Source organism: Globicephala melas, chromosome 6 (genome assembly GCF_963455315.2).
Source record: "Globicephala melas chromosome 6, mGloMel1.2, whole genome shotgun sequence".
Classification (NCBI taxonomy): domain Eukaryota; kingdom Metazoa; phylum Chordata; class Mammalia; order Artiodactyla; family Delphinidae; genus Globicephala; species Globicephala melas.
In genome coordinates this window covers 47,102,039-47,126,414 of record NC_083319.1, presented here as the reverse complement: position 1 = coordinate 47,126,414, position 24,376 = coordinate 47,102,039, and the positions used below count along the sequence as shown (strand labels likewise).

Genomic DNA, 24,376 nt, shown 5'->3' with positions numbered 1-24,376 from the left:
ACTAAACAAAAAGTCAAAAATTAAATGCAAGGAAAAAAATATTAAAAGCAGCAAGGGAAAAACAACAAATAACATGCAAGGGAATCCCCATAAATTTAACTGCTGATCTATCAGCAGAAACTCTGTAAGCCAGAAGGTAGTGGCAGGACATATTTAAAGTGATGAAAGGGAAAAACCTCCAACCAAGATTACTCTACCCAGCAAGGATCCTATTCAGATTTGACAGAGGCATTAAAACCTATACAGACAAGCAAAAGTTAAGAGAATTCAGCACCACCAAACCAGCTTTACAACAAATGCTAAAGGAACTTCTCTAGGCAGGAAACACAAGGGAAGGAAAAGACCTATAATAACAAACCCAAAACAATTAAGAAAATGGTAGTAGGAGCATGCATATCGATAATTACCTTAAATGTAAATGGATTAAATGCTCCAACCAAAAGACATAGACTGGCTGAATGGATACAAAAACAAGACCCATATATATGCTGTCAACAAGAGACCCACATCAGACCTAGGGACATACACAGACTGAAAGTGAGGGGATGGAAAAACATATTCCATGCAAATGGAAATCAAAAGAAAGCTGGAATAGCAATTCTCATATCAGACAAAATAGACTTTAAAATAAAGACTATTACAAGAGGCAAAGAAGGACACTACATAATGATCAACGATTCAACCCAAGAAGAAGATATAACAATTGTAAATATTTATGCACCCAACATAGGAGCACCTGAATACATAAGGCAAATGCTAACAGCCATGAGAGGGGAAATCAACAGTAACACAATCATAGTAGGGGACTTTAACACCCCACTTTCACCAATGGACAGATCATCCAAAATGAAAATAAATCAGGAAACACAAGCTTTAAATGATACATTACACAAGATGGACTTAATTGATATTTATAGGACATTCAATCCAAAAACAACAGATTACACTTTCTTGTCAAGTGCTCATGGAACATTCTTCAGGATAGATCATATCTTGGGTCACAAATCAAGCCTTGGTAAATTTAAGAAAATTGAAATCGTATCAAGTATCTTTTCTGACCGCAATCCTATGAGACTAGATATCAATTACAGGAAAAAATCTGCAAAAAATACAAACACATGGAGACTATTAATACACTACTAAATAACCAGAAGATCATTGAAGAAATCAAAGAGGAAATCAAAAAATACCTAGAAACAAATGACAATGAAAACACGATGACCAAAAACCTATGGGATGCAGCAAAAGCAGTTCTAAGAGGGAAGTTTATAGCAATACAATCCTACCTCAAGAAACAAGAAACATCTCAAATAAACAACCTCACCTTACACCTAAAGAAATCAGAGTAAGAAGGACGAAAAAACCCCAAAGTTAGCAGAAGGAAAGAAATCATAAAGATCAGATCAGAAATAAATGAAAAAGAAATGAAGAAAACAATGGCAAAGATCAATAAAACTAAAAGCTGGTTCTTTGAGAAGATAAACCAAATTGATAAACCATTAGCCAGACTCATCAAGAAAAAAAGGGGGAAGACTCAAATCAACAGAATTAGAAATGAAAAAGCAGAAGTAACAACTGACACTGCAGAAATACAAAGGATCATGAGAGATTACTACAAGCAACTATATTCCAATAAAATGGACAACCTGGAAGAAATGGACAAATTCTTAGAAAAGCACAACCTTCCAAGACTGAACCAGGAAGAAATAGAAAATATAAACAGACCAATCACAAGCACTGAAATTGAAACTGGGTTTAAAAATCTTCCAACAAACAAAAGCCCAGGACCAGATGGCTTCAGAGGCAAATTCTATCAAACAGTTAGAGGAGAGCTAACACCTATCCTTCTCAAACTCTTCCAAAATATAGCAGAGGGAGGAACACTCCCAAACCCATTCTATGAAGCCACCATCACCCTGATATCAAAACCAGACAAAGGTGTCACAAAGAAAGAAAACTACAGGCCAATATCACTGATGAACATGGATGCAAAAATTCTCAACAAAATACTAGGAAACACAATCCAACAGTACATTAAAAGGATCATACACCATGATCAAGTAGGGTTTATCCCAGGATTTCAAGGATTCTTCAAATCAATCAACGTGATACACCAAATTAACAAATTGAAGGAGAAAAACCACATGATCATCTCAGTAGCTGCAGAGAAAGCTTTCGACAAAATTCAACACCCATTTATGATAAAAACCCTCCAGAAAGTAGGCACAGAGGGAACTTACCTCAACATAATAAAGGCTGTATATGACAAACCCACAGCCAACAGAATTCTCAATGGTGAAAAACTGAAACCATTTCCTCTAAGATCAGGAAAAAGACAAGGTTACCCACTCTCACCACAATTATTCAACATAGTTTTGGAAGTTTTAGCCACAGCAACCAGAGAAGGCAAAGAAATAAAAGGAATCCAGATTGGAAAAGAAGTAAAGCTGTCACTGTTTACAGGTGACATGATACTACACAGAGGATTCTAAAGATGCTACCAGAAAACTACTAGAGCTAATCAATGAATTTGGTAAAGTAGCAGGATACAAAATTAATACACAGAAATCTCTTGCATTCCTTTACACTAATGATGAAACATCTGAAAGGAAATTAAGGAAACACTCCCATTTACCATTGCAACAAAAAGAATAAAATACCTAGGAATAAACCTACCTAAGGAGACAAAAGACCTGTGTGCAGAAAACTATAAGACACTGATGAAAGAAATTAAAGATGATACAAACAGATGGAGAGATATACCATGTTCTTGGATTGGAAGAATCAACATTGTGAAAATGACTCTACTACCCAAAGCAATCTACAGATTCAATGCAATCCCTATCAAACTACCACTGGCATTTTTCACAGAGCTAGAACAAAAAATTTCACAATTTGTATGGAAACACAAGAGACCCCGAATAGCCAAAGCAATCTTGAGAAAGAAAAACAGAGTTGGAGGAATCAGCCTCCCTGACTTCATACTGTACTACAAAGCTACAGTAATCAAGACAGCATGGTACTGGCACACACAAAAAAATATATAGATCAATGGAATAGGATAGAAAGCCCAGTGATAAACCCACACATATATGGTCACCTTATTTTTGATAAAGGAGGCAAGAGTATACAATGGAGAAAAGACGGCGTCTTCAATAAGTGGTGCTGGGAAAACTGGACAGCTACATGTAACAGAATGAAATTAGAACACTCCCTAACACCATACACAAAAATAAACTCAAAATGGATTAAAGACCTAAAGGTAAGGCCAGACACTATAAAACTCTTAAAGGAAAACATAGGCAGAAGATTCTGTGACATAAATCACAGCAAGATCCTTTTTGACCCACCTTCTAGAGCAATGGAAATAAAAACAAAAATAAACAAATGGAACCTAATGAAACTTAAAAGCTTTTGCACAGCAAAGGAAACCATAAACAAGACGAAAAGACAACCCTCAGAATGGGAGAAAATATTTGCAAATGAAGCAACTGACAAAGGATTAATCTCCAAAATTTACAAGCAGCTCCTGCAGCTCCATATCAAAAATACAAACAACCCAATCCAAAAATGGGCAGAAGACCTAAGTAGATATTTCTCCAAAGAAGATATACAGATTGCCAACAGACACATGAAAGAATTCTCAACATCATTAATCATTAGAGAAATGCAAATCAAAACTACAATGAGGTAACACCTCACACCAGTCAGAATGACCATCATCCAAAAATCTACAGACAATAAATGCTGGAGAGAGTGTGGAGAAAGGGAACCCTCTTGCACTGTTGGTGGGAATGTAAATTGATACTGCCACTATGTTGAACAGTATGGAGGTTCCTTAAAAAGCTACAAATAGAACTACCATATGACCCAGCAATCCCACTACTGGGCATATGCCCGTAGAAAACCATAATTCAAAAAGAGTCATGTACCACAAAGTTCATTGCAGCTCTGTTTACAATAGCCAGGACATGGAAGCAACCTAAGTGTCCATCGACAGACGAATGGATAAAGACGATGTGGCACATATATACAATGGAATATTACTCAGCCATAAAAAGAAACGAAACTGTTATTTGTAGTGAGGTGGATGGACCTAGAGTCTGTCATACAGAGTGAAGTAAGTCAGAAAACGAAAAACAAATACCGTATGCTAACACATATATATGGAATCTAAAAAAAAAAAAAAAAAGGTTATGAAGAACCTAGGGGCAGGACAGGAATAAAGATGCAGACATAGAGAATGGACTTGAGGACCCGGGGAGGGGGAAGGGTAAGCTGTGATGAAGTGAGAGAGTTGCATGGACATATATATACTAACAAATGTAAAATAAATAGCTAGTGGGAAGCAGCCACATAGCACAGGGAGATCAGCACAGTGCTTTGTGACCACTTAGAGGGGTGGGATAGGGAGGGTGGGAGGGAGACGTAAGAGGGAAGAGATATGGGGTATTATGTATATGTATAGCTGATTCACTTTGTTATAAAGCAGAAACTAACACACCATTGTAAAGCAATTATACTCCAATAAAGGTGTTGGAAAAAAAAAAGAAAACTGGCCAAATTTGGTACAAGTGAATTTATCATGGACTGATGAATAAGTGACTAAAAGATTGACCTCCAGGAATCCCAAGATCTGGTCAGTGTAGATTTATAGTGATTACGTTGCACCTCAAGAGGTATTTCGACGTATTGGTATAACTAGCTGGCAATTCACCATTTAGAGAGATTCAGCCTTGGAGGAGACTCCTCCCAATTCAGAGTGCCTCACGTGCTTCCAAGGAGACTGACACCATCAATCGACAATCCCGATTCAGCCAAGGAAAGCACTTTGACACAAGAGAAATTGTGCGAGTGTTTATACCAGGCATAGTAAACTCATTTTCAGCTGACTCAAAGCATAAAGCAAAAGCATTTGGAGGGGCAACAGAATATATAATCAGTCACAATTTAGGGTAAAAGAAGAGAAATGACCAAGGGAGAACAGGAAAAAAACTTCAGTAGGGAAATTACCTCAAACTTCAATCTTCAAATTAATTGTATTTCAATAAGTTGCAAGTTATTTGTGTTAAAAAGAATAAAAGAACTAGATAGAAGAAAGTGAAAATGCAGTTAAAAACTGAGAGAATAGGAGACCTGTCATATCTTTTCATTCTGGAGTGAGTTGATGGACTCTTTAGCCAGACTGAGGAGAGCAAAGGGGCTTATCACTGGTGTTCCCTCCTATCCTAACTTTGAATCCAGAAAGCACAACTGGAGAGCTTTTTTTCTGCCCCAACTCAGTGCTCTGTTTTCTCATCTTATCAGACTTTAGTTCTGCTCTAATTTACTTTGGTTGTTGGCTGAACTGAGGATGCAATAATAAACAAAAACAGAGGTCTCACAGAAAGAAAACCAGTGGTTGCCAGGCACTGGGGGAGAGTGACATGGGGAGCGACTGTTTAATGGTAGGGTCTCTTCTTGGGGTGATGAAAATGTTTTGAAACTAGATAGTGGTGATGGTTGCAAAGCATTTGAATGTACTAAGTGCCATAAATTTTGTACTTTTTAATGGTTAAAACAGTGTATTTTATGTTAGTGAGTTTTACAGTAAAAAAAAAAAAATTAAGGGCTCAAATGCAGTGCATCGTGGGGAATGATATGGGGAAGAATGGGGAGATGCTGGCATCGTGGAAGCCAAAGGGATATAGAGAGTGCGGAGCTCCAGGGACTGAGCTAGAATCAGTGGGACTTCTGGCTCAGAAATGAGTCCTGGTTTTCTTTGGTGAACCCAGTTTTAGTTCTTTCTTAGCACTACTTCAGCATCTAATTCAGTTTACCCAAGATTCATACAGAAGTCATAAGTGGGCTAACAGTCTAATGTAGGTTGTAGATTTTTTCCCCTAGTATCTTTTGTTTTATTTTGTCATTTAATTTAATTTATTTTATTTTGTATAAATGTCTTTAGATGGGGTAAGCTTTCTCCAGTTTTGTATGTCCCCCGTGGATCCCTACTATTTTAAATTATTCCAGTTTCATTTATTTATGATAACATGCCTGGTCCATGAAAGCATTTGTGTTTGCACCCCTGGTAATTAAGGAACTTACACATATAAAGCACAATGCTAGAAATATTGATAATTACTCGAAATGGGCTTTTGCTTCACCGAGTCTTCTTAAAATGAAGACACATGTAAATGGTTTATTTACCATTTACCATAGGCAAGATAGTCATTTTCCTCATTAGTATAGCGGTGAGTATCCCCGCCTGCCACAGCATAGGCAGGATAAGTGCCCAAATGGTAATAAAAATTAAGTGCATTGGGAACAAAGACAAATGTAAAGAACATGTAATATCTGATTCCCTTCCACTTTCGCTCATTGCATTGAGATTTTATTGCAGTGAATGCAGTTAAAGACAAATGGTATTTGTTAAGAAGCTGGAAAGAAATACCATCAAATCTGTAATTAATAGTCATCAGGGCATAACTTTATTGTAGCACACTTATAGCTCGGGAATGAGGAGTTGTATTTACATCGTTAATGAAAACAACTTTGGCATATATATATATATATATATATATATATATATATATATATATATATGGAAAATAAATACACTTGGATTCTTAGCAGTTTAACAGCAATGCTCTCGGGAACTAAAGCTGCTATGTATTGACTCCTCCTGGGTGTTTTATATATGTCATTACCGATCCTCATAACAACCCTGCAAGTTAGTGTATGAGAATCTTGACATTAGTGAGGAGACGTTCTAAATATGTCTGAAGCCCTCAATTTCAAAATGTGGACATGGACCTTGGCTTTCCTGAATCACACTTTTTTCAAGAATCAGATGTCATTTGTGGATAGTCTCATGTTTCATTAAAAAATTTTTTTCCAACTATTAGAATCTTAGCTTTATCTCTGCTTTGCTAGCTATTTTAACAAACAAACAAACAAAAAACCCACAAAATCACCTTAGAGAAAGACTCCACAAAAAAATGAGTGGAGAACAGGAACTGGCTAAGCTGGGCAGTCAGCTAAGATCACTCACTCACTGTGTGAGGATTTGTTCCAACACATCAGCCTCCTAGAACTGCCCAGCGTGTGCTTGTTCTTCATATATTCAAATTCTGCTGGAATGAACATAAATTTGCACAGCTTTATGGAAAAGTTTTATTATTATTATTATATATCCAAAGTTGTTTAAATGTTTGAGTCTTTGGACTCAGTAATTTCTCCTAAGGAAAATAATAAGATATCCATAAAGATGTATGTGAATGTTGATAATTGTTAGTTATAACAGTGAAAACGTACAAGGTGACAGTTATCAGTTTATTGTCTCTGAGCTCCAAATTCACCCTTCTTTGTCTTCCTTTGTGTTACTCTAGCTAAGTCCTATAAACGTTTCTTTTGCCAGCTGGCGGGATATTCATTTCATCAGTAGAGGGCACTGGACGCAGTAGTTGCAAGAAAACACTTCTCTTCCAGGTTCCAGTCCTCCGTATACATTCTGAGCCCCACAGCCATAAGCAGGAGCTTGAGCTGCACCCTCAGGCCATCTCTCCCTATCTGCAGCCACTTGAGAGCAGCTTCAGCTGTCTGCGCCCACAAGCAATGCTGGCCACTTCAACAGACACACTCTGGCCCGCCCACACCAACCAGCAAAGGCAGGTCACTCCTGCAGACCAGCTCCCGCCTACCAGCTCCCGCCTATCCACACCCAGCAGCCGTGATGAGCTGTTTTTACAGATCAGTGCCAGCCTGTGCCCTCAGCCAAGTTTTTTTTTTTTTTTTTGCCACTGCAGGCTGCCTGTGGTAGCGACTCCCTCTTTGAAGAGGTTTGAATCTGAGCCTTGGGGCCCAGAGGGCTAATCCTAGTCCTTTATTGTTCCTATTCCTCAGGCTAGAGGTAGTACCTGCTTTTTTTTTTTTTAATTGGAGCATAGTTGATTAACAATGTCGTGTTAGTTTCAGGTGTACAGCAGAGCGATTCAGTTATACGTATACATTTATCTATTTTTCAAATTCTTTTCCCATTTAGGTTATTACAGGATATTAAGAGCGTTCCCTGTGCTATACAGTAGGTCCTGTTGGTAATCTGTTTTAAGTATAGCAGTGTGTACTTGTCAATTCCAAACTCCCAATCTATCCCTCCCTTCAACCCTTCCCCCCTGGTAACCATAAGTTGTTCTCTAAGTCTGTGAGTCTGTTTCTGTTTTATAAATAAGTTCATTTGTATCTTTTTTTTAGATTCTGCATATAAGTGATATCATATGATATTTATTTTTCTCTGTCTGACTTAACTTCACTTAGTATGATATTCTCCAGGTCTATCCATGTTGCTGCAAATGGCACTATTTCATTCTTTTTAATGGCTGAGTGATATTCCTTTGTATATATGTACCACATCTTCTTTATCCATTCATCTGTCGATGGACACTTAGGTTGCTTCCATGTCTTGGCTATTGTAAACAGTGCTGCGATGAACATTGGGGTGCATGTATCCTTTTGAACCATGTTTCAAAAAACCATGTTTTTTTCTGGATATATGCCCAGGAGCGGGATTGCTAGATCATATGGTCGCTCTATTTTTAGTTGCTTAAGGAGCCTCCATACTGTTCTCCATCGTGACTGCATCAATTCACATTACCACCAACAGTGTAGAAGGGTTCCCTTTTCTTCACCCCCTCTCCAGCATTTATTGTTTGTAGTTTTTTTTTTTTTTTTTTCGGTACGTGGGCCTCTCACTGTTGTGGCCTCTCCCGTTGCGGAGCACAGGCTCCGGACGCGCAGGCTCAGCGGCCATGGCTCACGGGCCCAGCCGCTCCGCGACATGTGGGATCTTCCCGGACCGGGGCACGAACCTGTGTCTTCTGCATCGGCAGGCGGACTCTCAACCACTGCACCACCAGGGAAGCCCTGTAGATTTTTTTAATGATGGCCATTCTGACTGGTACGAGGTGATATCTCATTATAGTTTTGATTTGCGTTTCTCTAATAATTAGCAATGTTGAACATCTTTTCATGTGCCTCTTGGCCATCTGTATGTCTTCTCTGGAGAAATGTCTATTTAGGTCTTCTGCCCATTTTTTTTGCGATATGCGGGCCTCTCACTGTTGTGGCCTCTCCTGTTGCAGAGCACAGTCTCCAGACGCACAGGCTCAGCGGCCATGGCTCACGGGCCCAGCTGCTCTGCGGCATGTGGGATCTTCCTGGACCGGGGCACAAACCCATGTCCCTTGCATCGGCAGGCGGGCTCTCAACCACTGCGCCACCAGGGAAGCCCCTGCCCATTTTTTTATTGGGTTTTTTTTTTTTTTTGATATTGAGCTGCATGAGCTGTTTGTAAATTTTGAAGACTAATCCCTTGTAGGTCACGACGTTTGCAAATATTTTCTCCCATTCTGTGGGTTGTCTTTTTGTTTCGTTTATGGTTTCCTTTGCTCTGCAAAAGCTTTTGAGTTTAATTAGGTCCCATTTCTTTATGTTTGTTTTTATTTTGTTTATTTTATTATTTTTCTTTATTTTGTTCCTGGTGGGCTTTGACTGAAGGGCACTGACAGCTCCCAATATTATTCCATTTTATGGATGTATCCTCGTTTATTTAACTAATCCTTTATTGTTGAGCTTTTTTTTTTTTTTTTTCGGTACGCGGGCCTCTCACCATTGTGGCCTCTCCCGTTGCGGAGCACAGGCTCCGGACGCGCAGGCTCAGCGGCCATGGCTCACGGGCCCAGCCGCTCCGCGGCATGTGGGATCTTCCCGGACTGGGGCACGAATCCGTGTCCCCTGCATCGGCAGGCGGACTCTCAACCACTGCGCCACCAGGGAAGCCCTGTTGAGCTTTTAACTTCTATATCAGTCAAGGTCCAGTTGGGAGACAGAAACCACCACAGTTATTTGAGCAGGGAAAAATTAATACCCCCACAAAATAACTACTAAAAGAGGTAAAAGTGGGCTTTAAGAGATCCAAGTATCACAAATTAAAAGAGCAGGTAATTTAAAGTTAGAGCCCCCTTAGAGCCCACTCGTACCTCTTTTAGTAGTTATTTTTTTGGTATTAATTTTTCCCTGTTCAAATAACTAGTGGTTTCTGTCTCCCAACTGGACCTTGACTGATATAGAAGTTAAAAGCTCAACAATAAAGGATTAGTTAAATAAATGAGGATACATCCATATAATGGAATAATATTGGGAACTGTCAGTGCCCTTCAGTCAAAGCCCACCAGGAACACACTTGTAGCTAAACAAGTTGGATTTGTTACTTTGTAGAAAGGGAGAATGCACATCAGGGGAAAACCACAGGATGTTTCAGTAGGAATGTGTTAGAAAGAACCCATTATAGGATTTGCGATTTGGTTGGATGATTTGGGGGAAGGTTTAAGAAAGAAATTTGGTCTAGATTGTGTGTTGTCAGAATGTGGGGGTAATTCTATGGTTGGACATTTTGCAGTTGCCATAGTGATGTGTTTTTGTCTGTACTTACACAAAGTTATGAAGAGACCTTTCTTTATTTCATTCTGTCATGATCTCAGAGTAACCTTGTCTAAGGCTGGTATTCTGTGAGATTGTTTATGTCCAATAGGAGACTAACATGGCCTTGCTCTGAATGTTAGATTGGTTCTGAACCTGAGTTCTTTTTCAGAGCTTTCAGCTATCATGTAAGAAGTCTGCCTACCCTGGGGCCACCACATGGAGTGACCACATACTTACATATAGAGAGAGATGGCCCAGAGTTCAAGTCTCCAGCTATTGAAGGCTTCCATCCTGGCTAACAGACAATTGAATGAAGACGACTTTGAGATGCTGTCAGCCCCAACCATTGTCTGACCACAACTACGTGAGAGACCTGCATGCAGTCAGAACTACCAGCTGAGCCAAGCTGACCTCCAGACTTGTGAGTAAAATAAATAATTACCATTGATTTGAGTTACTATTTGGGGGTGGTTTGTTTTACAGTAACAGATAACTGATACAATGTCGGATAGGCAGTTAGCTCTATAGTTCTGGAGCTCAGGAGAGAGATCAGACATGGTGGTACAGATCAGGAAGTCCTTTAGCAAGGAGAAAGCACTTGAAGTCATAGATGAAGTCATCAGGGAGATAATGTACATTGAGAAGAAAAAAAAGAACCCACAGTGGCACCTTTACAATAACACTGAAGTGATCAAGACGAAAGAAGAATTTGCAAGGAGACTGAGAAGGAGTTATCAGATGACATCCATGAGAGATGAATGTTAAGGAAGTCAAGAAAGAGAGTATGAAGAAAGAGGGCATTTTCCACAGAGTCAAATGCTGTGGCGGGAGATCAAGTAAGACAAAGACCGAAAAGTGTTCTTTGGATTGAGCAACAGTGAGTTTACCTTGTTGGAAAAAGTAGTTTCAGGGGGTTTCCCTGGTGGCGCAGTGGTTGAGAGTCCGCCTGCTGATGCAGGGGACACAGGTTCGTGCCCTGGTCCAGGAAGATCTCACATGCGGCGGAGTGGCTGGGCCCGTGAGCCATGGCCGCTGAGCCTGCGCGTCCGGAGCACGCGCAACGGGAGAGGCCACAACTGTGAGAGGCCCGCGTACAGCAAAAAGAAAAAAAAAAAAGTAGTTTCAGGGAAACTAGGGGCTAGGCAGTGATGGGGGCAGAAGCCAGATTGCAGAGATAAGGAGAGAGGAGAAGATCAGAAAGATACCAAATCCTATGCTGTTTTACTGCATCATGCTGACTTCCTGCATACTATTCGTCTGTATATAATTTTTTCTACAATTCAGTAACCCAATAAAACAATCACATCATGTCATGAACCTTACAATTCCACAAAAGCATGGGTATATCATGTCCTGTTATATATTTAGTGTCATACTTTAACCTGCAGTTTCCAGTTATAAATGCATTACTCTGTGTGTTTGTCTGTCATTATAATCACTTTAAATCTCTCACTGTTTATTTCTCTTGAAAGTAAAATAGCTCATCATTTAAAATAGTACTCAGTGTTCAGTGTTCATTGGTGCCTTGTAATTACTTCAGAAAAACAATCTCAGTTTACAGGTTATAAACTCCTGAAGCATCTCTGCAGGAGGAATAGCTTACTTTCACCAGAAAAGTCTAGGGAAAATTATTCTAGTCATAGCCTGCTAATTCATTGGCCTGATTGTCAGAGCTCCCATGACAGTTCACTCTCTTGGGAGGCTGGTGTGGGGCTCTGCTTATCCAAGGGGGAGGTCAAGGCCTCCTTGGCAACAGGGAATGAGTTGCAAGGGGGTTGTGGAAAGAAATTCTTTTCAATTCAACCTGTAAGTAGATCTGGACATAATGGCCTCATCTGGCTCCTCTAAGTCTCTCTTTCCTCCTTCTTTTTAAAGGGCAAATCTTATCCCTAACTCTTTCATTATTTGCTTGTGGTTTCCTTGCCAAAGATGCGTGGAGGTAAGCACTATGATGAGGATGGGAGTTAAGGGTTTTTGAATGAAGAGTTTACGTTTCAAAGGACTTGAAATTTATATTTCAAATGTCACTTCCCAATGAGCCTTTACACGTAAACAAAACATGATCAACAGACTTGGAAGGTGAGGAATAGCTTGCATGTTTGACTCCTGTTGCATTCCTGTGCTATACTGCCTGTAACATTTTTTTTCTTTTTTTTTTTTTTTTTTTTGCGGTACACAGGCCTCTTACTGTTGTGGCCTCTCCCGTTGCGGAGCACAGGCTCCGGACGCGCAGGCTCAGCGGCCATGGCTCACGGGCCCAGCCACTCCGCGGCACGTGGGATCTTCCCAGACCAGGACACGAACCCGTGTCCCCTGCATCGGCAGGCGGACTCTCAACCACTGTGCCCCCAGGGAAGCCCCTGTAACATTTTTTAATAGATTCTATAGTTACCTTGTAAATATCACCATTGAGTATATTATATTTAAAAACATTCTTTTGTTAGGTGTAGAAGTTTAAAAAGTACTATTATTTTTAAAAATCTGGTTTTGGCATTTTTTCATATTTTAGGATATTAGAAGCCTCTAAAATGGAAATTTTGTGGGCAGTTCTCAGCATTTGAGAAGCCCTTCCTGGGGCAATAACTTTTACCCTGTGTGGAAAGGTGTGGAGGATAATTCTGTGAGTGCTCAGAGGGGTTTGAAAAGTTGGAAACGAACACTCGTGCATTGAGCACGTTTTGTTGTGCTTAGCGCCATACTAGGGGCTACACATTCTACATTTAATCATGGAGAATTGCCTGGAATGAGGCCTGAGAACACAAAGTCCTGGAGGAGATGATTTGAGCTGTCAGCAGAAGGGAAACTGCAGTATGTGGGACTTAAAAACAGCTTGCATGGGGTATGGGATAAGGGTAGAGGGAAAAAAATCTTGGCAAATTTATTCTGCACAAATACTTGTGTCATCCTCATTTGTGTAGACTTTGTGACTTTTTCCCTGGGTTCATCTGGTTGGCAGATGGATGTAAATGCCTTTTAGCCTCAAAGAAGGCACACAGAAGGCACGTACGAATCTTGGCTGTGTGATAAACAGAAGCTGAGCTTCAGAGAATTTCTGGTATGTGTGCGTGTTTGTGTGCACGCGAGCATGTATGCACGCGTCGGGGCTGAACGTACCACTGGTTTAAATCTGATTTTCAACTGGGAAGATTTCACGTACTTCTTTAGTGTGGCCCAAGTGAATATAATTTTGGCAGTGAAAAGTAGAGCATGTTCCAAAAGTTCTTTTCTTTTGCCATCAGGGATAGCAGTACTTTTATTTATAGTAATTTCAGGTCCCCAAATACCTTCAGCAGTATTAATGGAGCAAACAACAAAAAAAATTAAGCAGCAGATGATTAGATCATGTGTTATTTTATTGAGTACTTTATTTTCTTGCCTTTGGAAAATACAGGCCTTCTTTTCTCAACTGTGGTAATAGCTAATTCTTTTTATTTTAAAACATCTTTATTGGAGTATCATTGCTTTACAATGGTGTGTTAGTTTCTGCTTTAGAACAGAGTGAATCAGCTATACATATACATATATCCCCATATCTCCTCCCTTTTGCATCTCCCTCCCACCTTCCCTATCCCCCCTGAGCTGATCTCCCTCTGCTATGTGGCTGCTTCCCACTAGCTATCTATTTTACACTTGGTAGTATATATAAATCCATGCCACTCTCTCACTTCGTCCCAGCTTACCCTTCCCCCTCCCCATGTCCTCAAGTCCATTCTCTACATCTGCATCTTTATTCCTGTCCTGCCCCTAGGTTCTTCATAACAATTTTTTTTAAGATTCCATATATATGTGTTAGCATACAGTATTTACTTTTCTCTTTCTGACTTACTTCACTCTGTATGACAGGATCTAGGTCCATCCACCTCACTACAAATAACTCAATTTTGTTTCTTTTTATGGCAGAGTAATATTCCATTGTATATATGTGCCACTTCTTCTTTATCCATTCATCTGTCGATGGACACTTAGGTTGCTTCCATGTCCTGGCTATTGCTGCTACTTTACCAAATTCATTGATTAGCTCTAGTACTTTTCTGGTAGAGTCTTTTGGATTCTCTATGTATAGTGTCATGTCATCTGCAAACAGTGACAGTTTTACTTCTTCTTTTCTGATTTGGATTCCTTTTATCTCTTTTTCGTCTCTGATTGTTGTGGCTAAAACTTCTAAAACTATGTTGAATAATAGTGGTGAGAGTGGGCAACTTTGTCTTGTTCCAGATCTTAGTGGACATGGTTTCAGTTTTTCACCATTGAGAATGATGTTGGCTGTGGTTTTGTCATATATGGCCTTTATTATGTTGAGGTAAGTTCCCTCTATGCCTACTTTCTGGAGGGTTTTTATCATAAATGGGTGTTGAATTTTGTCGAAAGCTTTTTCTGCATCTATTGAGATGATCATACGGTTTTTCTCCTTCAATTTGTTAATATGGTGTATCACATTGATTGATTTGCGTATATTGAAGAATCCTTGCATTCCTGGGATAAACCCCACTTGATCATGGTGTATGATCCTTTTAATGTGCTGTTGGATTCTCTTTGTTAATATTTTGTTGAGGATTTTTGCATCTATGTTCATCAGTGATGTTGGCCTGTAGTTTTCTTTCTTTATGACATCTTGGTCTGGTTTTGGTATCAAGGTGATGGTGGCCTCGTAGAATGAGTTTGGGAACGTTCCTGCCTCTGCTATATTTTGGAAGCGTTTGAGAAGGATAGGTCTTAGCTCTCCTCTAAATATGTGATAGAATTGGTCTGTGAAGCCATCTGTTCCTAGGCTTTTGTTTGTTGGAAGATTTTTAATCACAGTCTCAGTTTCAGTGCTTGTGATTGGTCTGTTTATATTTTCTATTTCTTCCTGATATAATTTTTTTCTAAGATTTATTTAAAAGGAATATTCTTGCCTGTGCAACAAGAATATGGACAGTACAATTGACCTTGTCTCTTACTCTTGATGATTTAAAGAAAAATACATACATAAGAATCAAATCCTTTGAATTTGTTAATATTTATTATAATGGAAATATACATGGAATGGGAATATACATGAAATGAAGCTATATTGGAAACATACAGCAGTAACTAGAAAAATGTCTATTATTTATTGAGCAACTACTATATACTACATTCTTTCATATACTCATTACCTAATTTATATTCAAAGAATCCTATTAAGGTATGTTTTAGGATCACCATTTGTTCCAGTTTTGTCTCAAAAATATTAGGTAATTACTCCAAGGACTCTGAATAGCAAAGCTGGGAGCTTGAACCTAAGTTCGGCCAACTCTGAAGTTTATATTCTTTCCACTCAAACATGCTGCCCCTTAAAGTCATGCAATTACTGGTAATGACACTCAGTTCTATCACTAGGACGGCAACTGTGTTTATTAGTCAACACTGTTCATATTCAAAGAACCATTTACTGAACTTCTGCTTTCTTCTAGACATGATGATAAATGATGTGGAATCTAGAGATCAAAGATGAGGTGTCCCTGCCTTCACAGAACCCACAGGTTAGTGGGAAAGTCTAGGAAGAATATTAATGATTATGGTGCAGGATGTTAGACATTATGAGAAATATAACAACAAGCTACTACTAGAGCCTGGAAAAGACCACAGGCTCTGTGTGCATGTGTGGTGTGTGTGGTGTGTTTGACTGAGGTAAGATAAAGGACATTCAAATGGAACAGCATGTGCAAAGTAAAGTGATGGAGAACATATGGCTTATATGAAAAACTGAAAATTGTTTGGTTTACCTGGAACATAGTGGTAATGGGTGGCAGAGTGATGGGAAATGAGAATAAAAGGTTTTGAGAGGGACTTCCCTGGTGGTCCAGTGGCTAAGACTTTGCGTTTCCACTGCAGGGGGGCACAGGTTTGATCCCTGGTAGGGGAACTAAGATCCCACATGCTGCATGGCCAAAAAAAAAGCCTTTGAGAATGGTGAAATCAAGGATTTTACTTTCTGTATGGCCATAAACTTTCAAAATTGTCTTGATAAGATAAATATTTTCCTTCCTATCTTTTGAAGACACACTGTACTATCATAGTATTTTCCCAAAGAGGAAATGCAATTAGCACACAAGTATATGGGAAAAATAGTCTTATTGGTAATCAAAGTAAAGAAAAATATTAACCCAACCAAAGGATGAAACTAATAAAAATATCCAGTATTGATAAGTATAAGATGAGCTAGGCATATTTGTATTTTGCTGATTGTTCTATAAACTGGTCCAACACTTTTGTAAAGTTAAATATATATTAAGATATTTTAAATGTTTATGCCCTTTGAATCAATGGCACTAGTTTTGGAACTCTGTAATAAGAGAGCTATAAATATTTATTGCAAGTTTCTTTAATGGTGAACCATTAGAATCAGCCTAAGTCGCCAGAGTGCATCACTTTGATGCAACTTAAGGTACCATTAAAAATTATGTTTATGAATAGCATATAAAATGCATTTAACACAATTCTAGCTAAAAAAGTAGGATACTAAAATTGTATATATACATATATATATATACATACACACACATATATATCCCTTCTCCCACTCCCCTACACCATATAAAACTATGCATTTTGTGTATATACACACACACACACACACACACACACACATTTGTATCCCCTGTCTTCCACTCCCCTAACACCCAATAAAAGTATACATTAAAAAAGAAACTGGAAATAAATCCACAGAATGTTAATGGTGGTAGTTGGGTTTTAGTGATAGGACTATGGGGAATTTTTTCTTTTTCCTTTTTTTTTTTCTTTTTACTTTTATGCATTTTCCATATATTCTTTAATGATTGTTTAACTGTCAGAAATAGTACTAAATATTTTGTTAATGAATAGGAAAAGATGCTTGTAGAGTCCAGTTTTATTTTTTTGTTTCCTGTTGTCTGGTAAACTATTCTCAGATAGACCTGGCCCGCAATTATCTGCAAGGGGATAATTCTTTTAAAAAATTCCCAGTATTGGCAAAGTTTCTCTTGGAATAGCTCTGCTGAACTCAAATGAGATCTTTTCTCCCTAAGCTACTTGCCCTTCTGTTTTTCTGGAAAGATGGAATTCATGAAAAATTACAGTCTACAGTCTACAAATTGCTATGTACTACAGGGTCTATTAAAGAATATGACATTTTATTTTGCAAACTATATCTCCCAGGCTACAATGCCCCATAGCTAGTCTCACATCAAATGCAACCTTCCTGAACAGTCGTTTTCTCAAAGCTCCTGTCTCTTTAGAAAGTAAGTTGTTAGGGAAAGCAGAAAGTAATTTGTTAGGGAGAGCAGGTGGCTCTGAAAACATCAGCCATCCACACACTCTACCTCTTTGAGAATAGTGAATCTGAACAAGTGTCTCCTTGTCAAGGATGAACAATCACAAAAGATGTTAATGAAGCCCATAAAAATAAGAGCAGGGTGTAAGAAAACATGACCATTATGAAATAGCACAAAGCTATGAGGAAAGAACAAGCCGGATGAGAAGATACCAAGTGAGACTGAAAGAGATGGGAGAGATAGTAAAGACTGACAAGGAACTAAAGTAATGCAAAAACAATAAAACATTCATGCCAAGGGAGTAAAGAGTCAATGATGCATATACTCACATGGAAAACAAACTTGAGAAATTTTTGCAGAACATAGAATAAAAGGACAAGAAGATGGAAAAGGAAAAGGTCATGGATACAGAGGGCAAAGAATGGAGTTTAAGCTAAAGCTAAGAACTTTAAGTACTCCTAAGGAACCAACAAAGATAATATAAACAGAATAAATATTAAAAATATAATGGAATAAAATGACTCTGTTGAAAGAAGTCAAAGTATGTAGATTGAAAATGTTCACAGATTCTAGTAAAAAGCATTCAGAACAACCCCCCCCCCCAAAGAAATACTGCAAAGTCCATTCTTACAACTACATTAATTATTAGGATTTAAAAAATAAGTGCTCAGGAAGTAGAAAAAATTTGCCAATAAAGGAACTAAAATTAAACTCTTTCTTATGTAACTCTAAATTCCAGAAGAACTTGGAGATATATCTGCAAGCTTTGCAAGAGGCTGGATTAAGATGTGGATATTCGGGACTTCCCTGGTGGCACAGTGGGTAAGAATCCACCTGCCAGTGCAGGGGACACAGGTTCGACCCCTGGTCCAGGAGGATCCCATATGCCGCGGAGCAACTAAGCCCGTGCGCCACAACTACTGAGCCTGCGCTTTGGAGCCCCCGAGCCACAACTGCTGAGGCCCGCGTGCCTAGAGCCCAAGCTCTGCAAAAAGAGAAGCCACCACAATGAGAAACCCAGCAATGAGAAGCCCACGCACCGCAATGAAGGGTAGCCCCCCACTCACCACAACTAGAGAAAGTGCACGTGCAGCAACGAAGACCCAATGCAGCCAAAAAAAAATTTTTTTAAGTAGATATTCAAAATTAGGTAAGCACACTTTCATTGACAAAGGTGGTAGAAAGATGTACTTTTAGAAGTAGAAGTTCTCTACCCCTATATACTTTTCTGCAAAATATAAGATAAAATATAAATAAAATGGGCTTGACAGTGTACATTAATCACTGACAGATGATTCAAAAACATAATTTAATAACAAGAATGTTAGCATTTAAAAGATGTGTAGAATTTTTCCTTATCCAATTTGCTCAACAAATTTGTGGATCCATAATAACTTGATATATTTTGTTGCTTAAAGGGGAAGCTTGGCCTTACCTTTTCTGTTTTTGCTCTTTTCATGGTACAGGAAATATATTTTTGCTAACCAGTTATTCACTTCATGTTTAAAGTGGCCTTTGTTGCCCTTTTGTATGGCTGTTGTGTTAGGTCAAAGGTAGTTTCCTGCCACATGCCTAGGCCACTTTTATTTATTTATTTATTTGCAGTACGCGGGCCTCTAACTGTTGTGGCCTCTCCCGTTGCGGAGCACAGGCTCCGGACGCGCAGGCTCAGCGGCCACGGCTCACGGGCCCAGCCGCTCCGCGGCATGTGGGATCTTCCCGGACCGGGGCACGAACCCGTGTCCCCTGCATCGGCAGGCAGACTCTCAACCACTGTGCCACCAGGGAAGCCCTTAGGCCACTTTTAAATGATGTGGCACTGCCCTCAGTTCCTACTGTGGGGACCACATGCTTTGTCCTACTTGGGTGCAGCCAAAATTGGACCATGGTGGGCACCTGACCCATGACCACCAAATTATAGGTGATTAAAAGAATGGGAGCTGAGTCAGACTGTCTAGGTCCTAATCTAAGGTTTGCCACTTGACTTTGATCTTCATTTTCTTCTTTCATAAAATGAGCTTAATGATTATTCCTATTTGATTTGTTTGAAGTAAGGATTTAGAGTTAAACCATATGCTGTTTGGTACATGATACCTAATCCTGTTGCATGTTATTGTTATTATTATTGTTTGAAAAGATGGGGTAAATCAATCAAATTCTCTCTCCTCTTTTGAATTTGATTTGGGAAAATCAGAATCAGGCAGCTAGCAATGGGAATAAGAGTTTAAAGCATGCATAGAGAGGAGCTATGAGATAGAGTTGCCAGAGGTGATGGCAATCTGGAGTTCACAGATAGGGGAAACTAGATTAAGCGGATTGTGTCTTTAGGCAAATCTGATATAAACCCAGGCAGAGTCACATCACCTCGCTGAATGCGTGCCCTACAACAGTTGTTTTTAGCACATATACATTCACCCCTTAGAGACAGTTTCTCTCTTCTATGACTGCTGGACCTTTCAGCTTCACTAAATAGGGTAGCTCCCTGTTATGGACTGAATGTTTGTATTCCCAGAAAATTCATATGCTGAAATCCTCATAATGTGATGATATTAGGAGGTGGGTGGGAGGGCCTTTGGATGGTGATTAGATCATCAGGGTAGAACCCTCATGAATGGGATTACTGCCCTTATAAAAGAGACTACAGAGAGGTCTCAAGTCCTCTTTCTGCCAGGTGAGAATAAAATGGGAAGACTGCAGTATGCAACTAGGAGAGGGCTCTCATCAGAACCCAACCATGTTGACACCCGAGCGAACTATGAGAAATAAATTTGGCCTCCAGAACTGTGAGAAGTAAATTTCTGTTGTTTAAGCCACCCAGTCTGTGGTACTTTGTTATGGTGGCCTGAACAGACTAAGATACTCTCATTATACAGGGAAATCTGCCAGAGTTAAAGGTAAGAAAAGGGAACCTGGGATCCAGAATAGGGTTGAAGTGATCTTCCATTCTTCCTTTGATGTCTAGTCTGCCTTCTGTCTCTGCCAAGCAACAGAATAAAGACCAAGCTTCTACCCATAGCAGGCAAGGCCTGCCCTGATGTGAGGATGGGCCAGCTTAAAGGAGCCTTACTAAGTGCATTTGGTAAAGAAATTTGTGTACATTTCAATTAGTAACATATCTAACTTGTTTGGACTTGTACAATTTCTAAGAATAATTATGAAAAATGAGGTCATTCAAAAGGCTCATTTTCTAAGATTTCAGTATATAGTTAGCAATGTGGTATGGAATAAATAAAATGGCACAGTTTGGGGGTTGGTGCCTTGTATATTTCTGTCCCAGATCTTTCCAGTGCTTTTAATTCTTTCAATAATAAAGAATACAGCAACGTGTGGATCTTTGAATCTATGGTATATAGTAACTGTCAGCCTAGAGCAGTGGTTCTCAACCAGGGATGTTTTTTGTCTCCTGCAGACATTTGTCAATGTCTGGAGAGTTTTGGTTGTCATAACTTGGGGGCTTGCGATTGGCATCTAGTGGGCAGAGGCCAGGGATGTTGCTAAATATCCTACAATTTAGAGGATGATCCCCCCACAAAGAGAATTATTTTGTCAAATATGTCAATAGGGCCAATATTGAGAAACTCTGCCCTAAAAAAAGAAGTCTAGAACTTCTATTGAATGTTCTTTTATTCAATCAACTAATGAGAAGAAATATGGGGGAGACAAGCAAAAACATCAGCAGCCCTCCGTGGCGTTCAGAGTTCCTCAGGTCTGGAGCATTTCAGATGTTTGCTGTTTACCAATGACGACCAATTTGTTTATTTTCTAAAGTTCAGAGATTTCACAGGGACATATTATTAAACTGCCTATTATTTTCTCTTTTCACAAGGCTATTTTAATGGCCTAGTATTGACATGTCTGGCATAGAGATCTTATTGTTCTGAGTGCTGGATCTATTTTCACTTACTCAAGATTTTCCTAGTCAATACATCCTTTGACCTGAAAATTCAAGAAGTAGAAATCCTACCCATGGTTCTGCCCTGTCTCTGTCCCCAGTTGGCAGGTCTTCTACAAGCTCTTCAGTGTACTTTGGATATAGTACCTCCTATCGGTTTCATAATTAGAACACTTTATTCCTCTGAACTGTTTAATTTTTTAAGTTAATCTCTCTGGTTAGCCATAAACATTCAATTCTGAATTATTCTTCTAGTGTCAGAATAGAGGTCTAAATTATTACAGTATTAGAAGACTAATCAAGATCACCAAGAAAACCTCATGAATATCCCACTGTGCCTTACCTAGCATCTGATAGGATCAGATATATCTTGAAAATTTGCCTGACAAACATGTTGACATATAGTTTTATTAACGAATCCTAGAAAGTCAGTGGAAAAATCCCTTCTATTCTAAGTTGTTCAGGCCACATTCTTGGATATAGGGGATTCTGCATAAACATCTTCACAACTGGAAAAGTATAAGAGAATGAGTATTCCATTAATAAGGAATTCCTGATATTTTAAAAATATAGTCTAGCACAGAAATTACTACTTAGTAATTTTTTAAAACATCTTTATTGGAGTATAATTGCTTTACAGTTAGTTTCTGCTGTATAACAAAATGAATCAGCTATATTCATACATATATCCCCATATCCCCTCCTCTTGCATCTCCCTCCCACCCTCCTTATCCCATCCCTCTAGGTGGTCGCAAAGCACCAAGCTGATCTCCCCATTCTCCCTGTGCTATGTGGCTGCTTCCCAATAGCTAGCTATTTTACATTTGGTAGTGTATATAAGTCCATGCCACTCTCTCACTTTATCCCAGCTCACCCTTCCCGCTCTCTGTGTCCTCAAGTCCATTCTCTACGTCTGTGTCTTTATTCCTGTCCTGCTCCTAGGTTCATCAGAACCACTATTTTTTTTTTTTTTTTTTTAGATTCCATATATATGTGTTAGCATATGGTATTTGTTTTTCTCTTTCTCACTTACTTCATTCTGTATAGCTCGGGGGTAGAACATTTGACTATCTAGTAAATTTTGAAGGGAAATCTGAGGGAAATTTTTTGAATTGCTATAATTTTCAGAGTTTTCTCCTGAAGTAGTGTAGATGATGATCATGTCCCCCATTCTAGAGAACTTACTGTGGTCCCAACTTAAATGCAGCTTCTCAGACAGTCCCTTCCTGGTCTCCTATTTAAAACATATGCCTTAAGCCCCACACCCCATCACCTGCCTATACAAGACCAATATTTATCTATCCTATTACTCTGATTTTCTATCTAAAAGGATCTTATTTTCTCGTACACTAATCTATCATTCCTTGTACACTATAATGTCTGCTTTCATCTCATGAGTAATTAAAGCCTGGAAGCCTGGGAGTTATTTTTGAATCTTCCTTTTCCTTGCTTTTTCCTACAATTCTTTAAATTCACCAGCTAGTCTTGACTATTCTAAGTCCAAATATGTCTTGAAGTCATCTGACTCTCACAGCGTTCACTGCTGTCATTGTAGTCCAGGGCCCCCATCGATGCTCACTGCACTATAGCAGTCTCCTGTCTGTTGTCCCACTTTACTGCATCCCCATCTCTAACCTATCTGCACAAAGGAGCCGGAAAGAGTTAAATAAAAATACCAACTGTGTTGTTCACTATGCCATTATACTATTCCAGGCCCTGTTATATGTGGGTTCTCAATTGGCTGAATGAAGGCACAGACAGAAATAAATGAGCAGAGAGAATGAATTGACAGAAAATCTCCTTCTGTCTCATCTTACAGAGGGGGCTAGTGACACTTGTTTAAGGTGGCAGAGCTACTACATGTCAGGTTTGGGACTAAAACCCAATTTTTCTAAGAATGGTCAAGGGTTTCTTTATAGAAAACACAGTCATATCTCCTCATTCCTTTTTTTTTTTTTTTTTTTTTTGCGGTACGCGGGTCTCTCACTGCTATGGCCTCTCCCGTTGCGGAACACAGGCTCCGGACGCGCAGGCCCAGCGGCCATGGCTCACGGGCCCAGCCACTCCGCGGGATGTGGGATCTTCCTGGACCGGGGCACGAACCCGCGTCCCCTGCATCGGCAGGTGGACTCTCAACCACTGTGCCACCAGGGAAGCCCCCTCCTCATTCGTTTTTACTCTTAACGAATTAGTTGCATTTTATTTCACTTTACTGCACAATCATTGTTCATCTGGATTGGAAAATTGATACCCATTTTCTGTAAAAATCATTAAATTACTGAGGAACATAAAGGAGTTAAGAAGCAATCCATAATCCCTCTGAGCATGTAATTTTTACTTTCATCTTCATGCTTTTCTTCTTCATTGTTATTTTTTGCCATAAGTATGCATTTATTTTTATAGTCAGGAAATATAGAGTTATATCAATGTGTTAAGAATTTCATTCATGGGAAATAACTGCTGGTGATATTTTAATGTAATTTATTCTAATGTTTTGTGGGTTTGTTTGCAATTTCTGGGATATGAATTTACATAATGCACAGGAAGATATTTTAAAGAATGCTAACCATAAGTTTAAGAAAGTAGGATTCATAATTTTAAATGTGGTCCACACAATTAATAAATATAGCTTAGCATACTACTTCTAATCCCTTGAATTTTTATAACAACTGACTTTGACTGCAAAATGTTCACAGTCTTAGAAACCTAATTATTCCTTAGAAAAATCCTTTGAGAAAGGGAAAATAAATTT

The 24,376-nt window shown here is 39.1% G+C and overlaps 1 protein-coding gene across 1 annotated transcript in view; it reads left to right on the top strand.

The window, feature by feature from the left end:
• The window catches only part of TMC1 (transmembrane channel like 1), a 389,456-nt gene that overhangs the window by 210,932 nt on the left and 154,148 nt on the right, over positions 1-24,376 (top strand). The window contains exon 4 of the mRNA XM_060300845.2: positions 10,628-10,879. The gene's annotated coding sequence lies outside the window, so the exon portion shown is untranslated. The remainder of the gene's footprint in view (positions 1-10,627; positions 10,880-24,376) is intronic.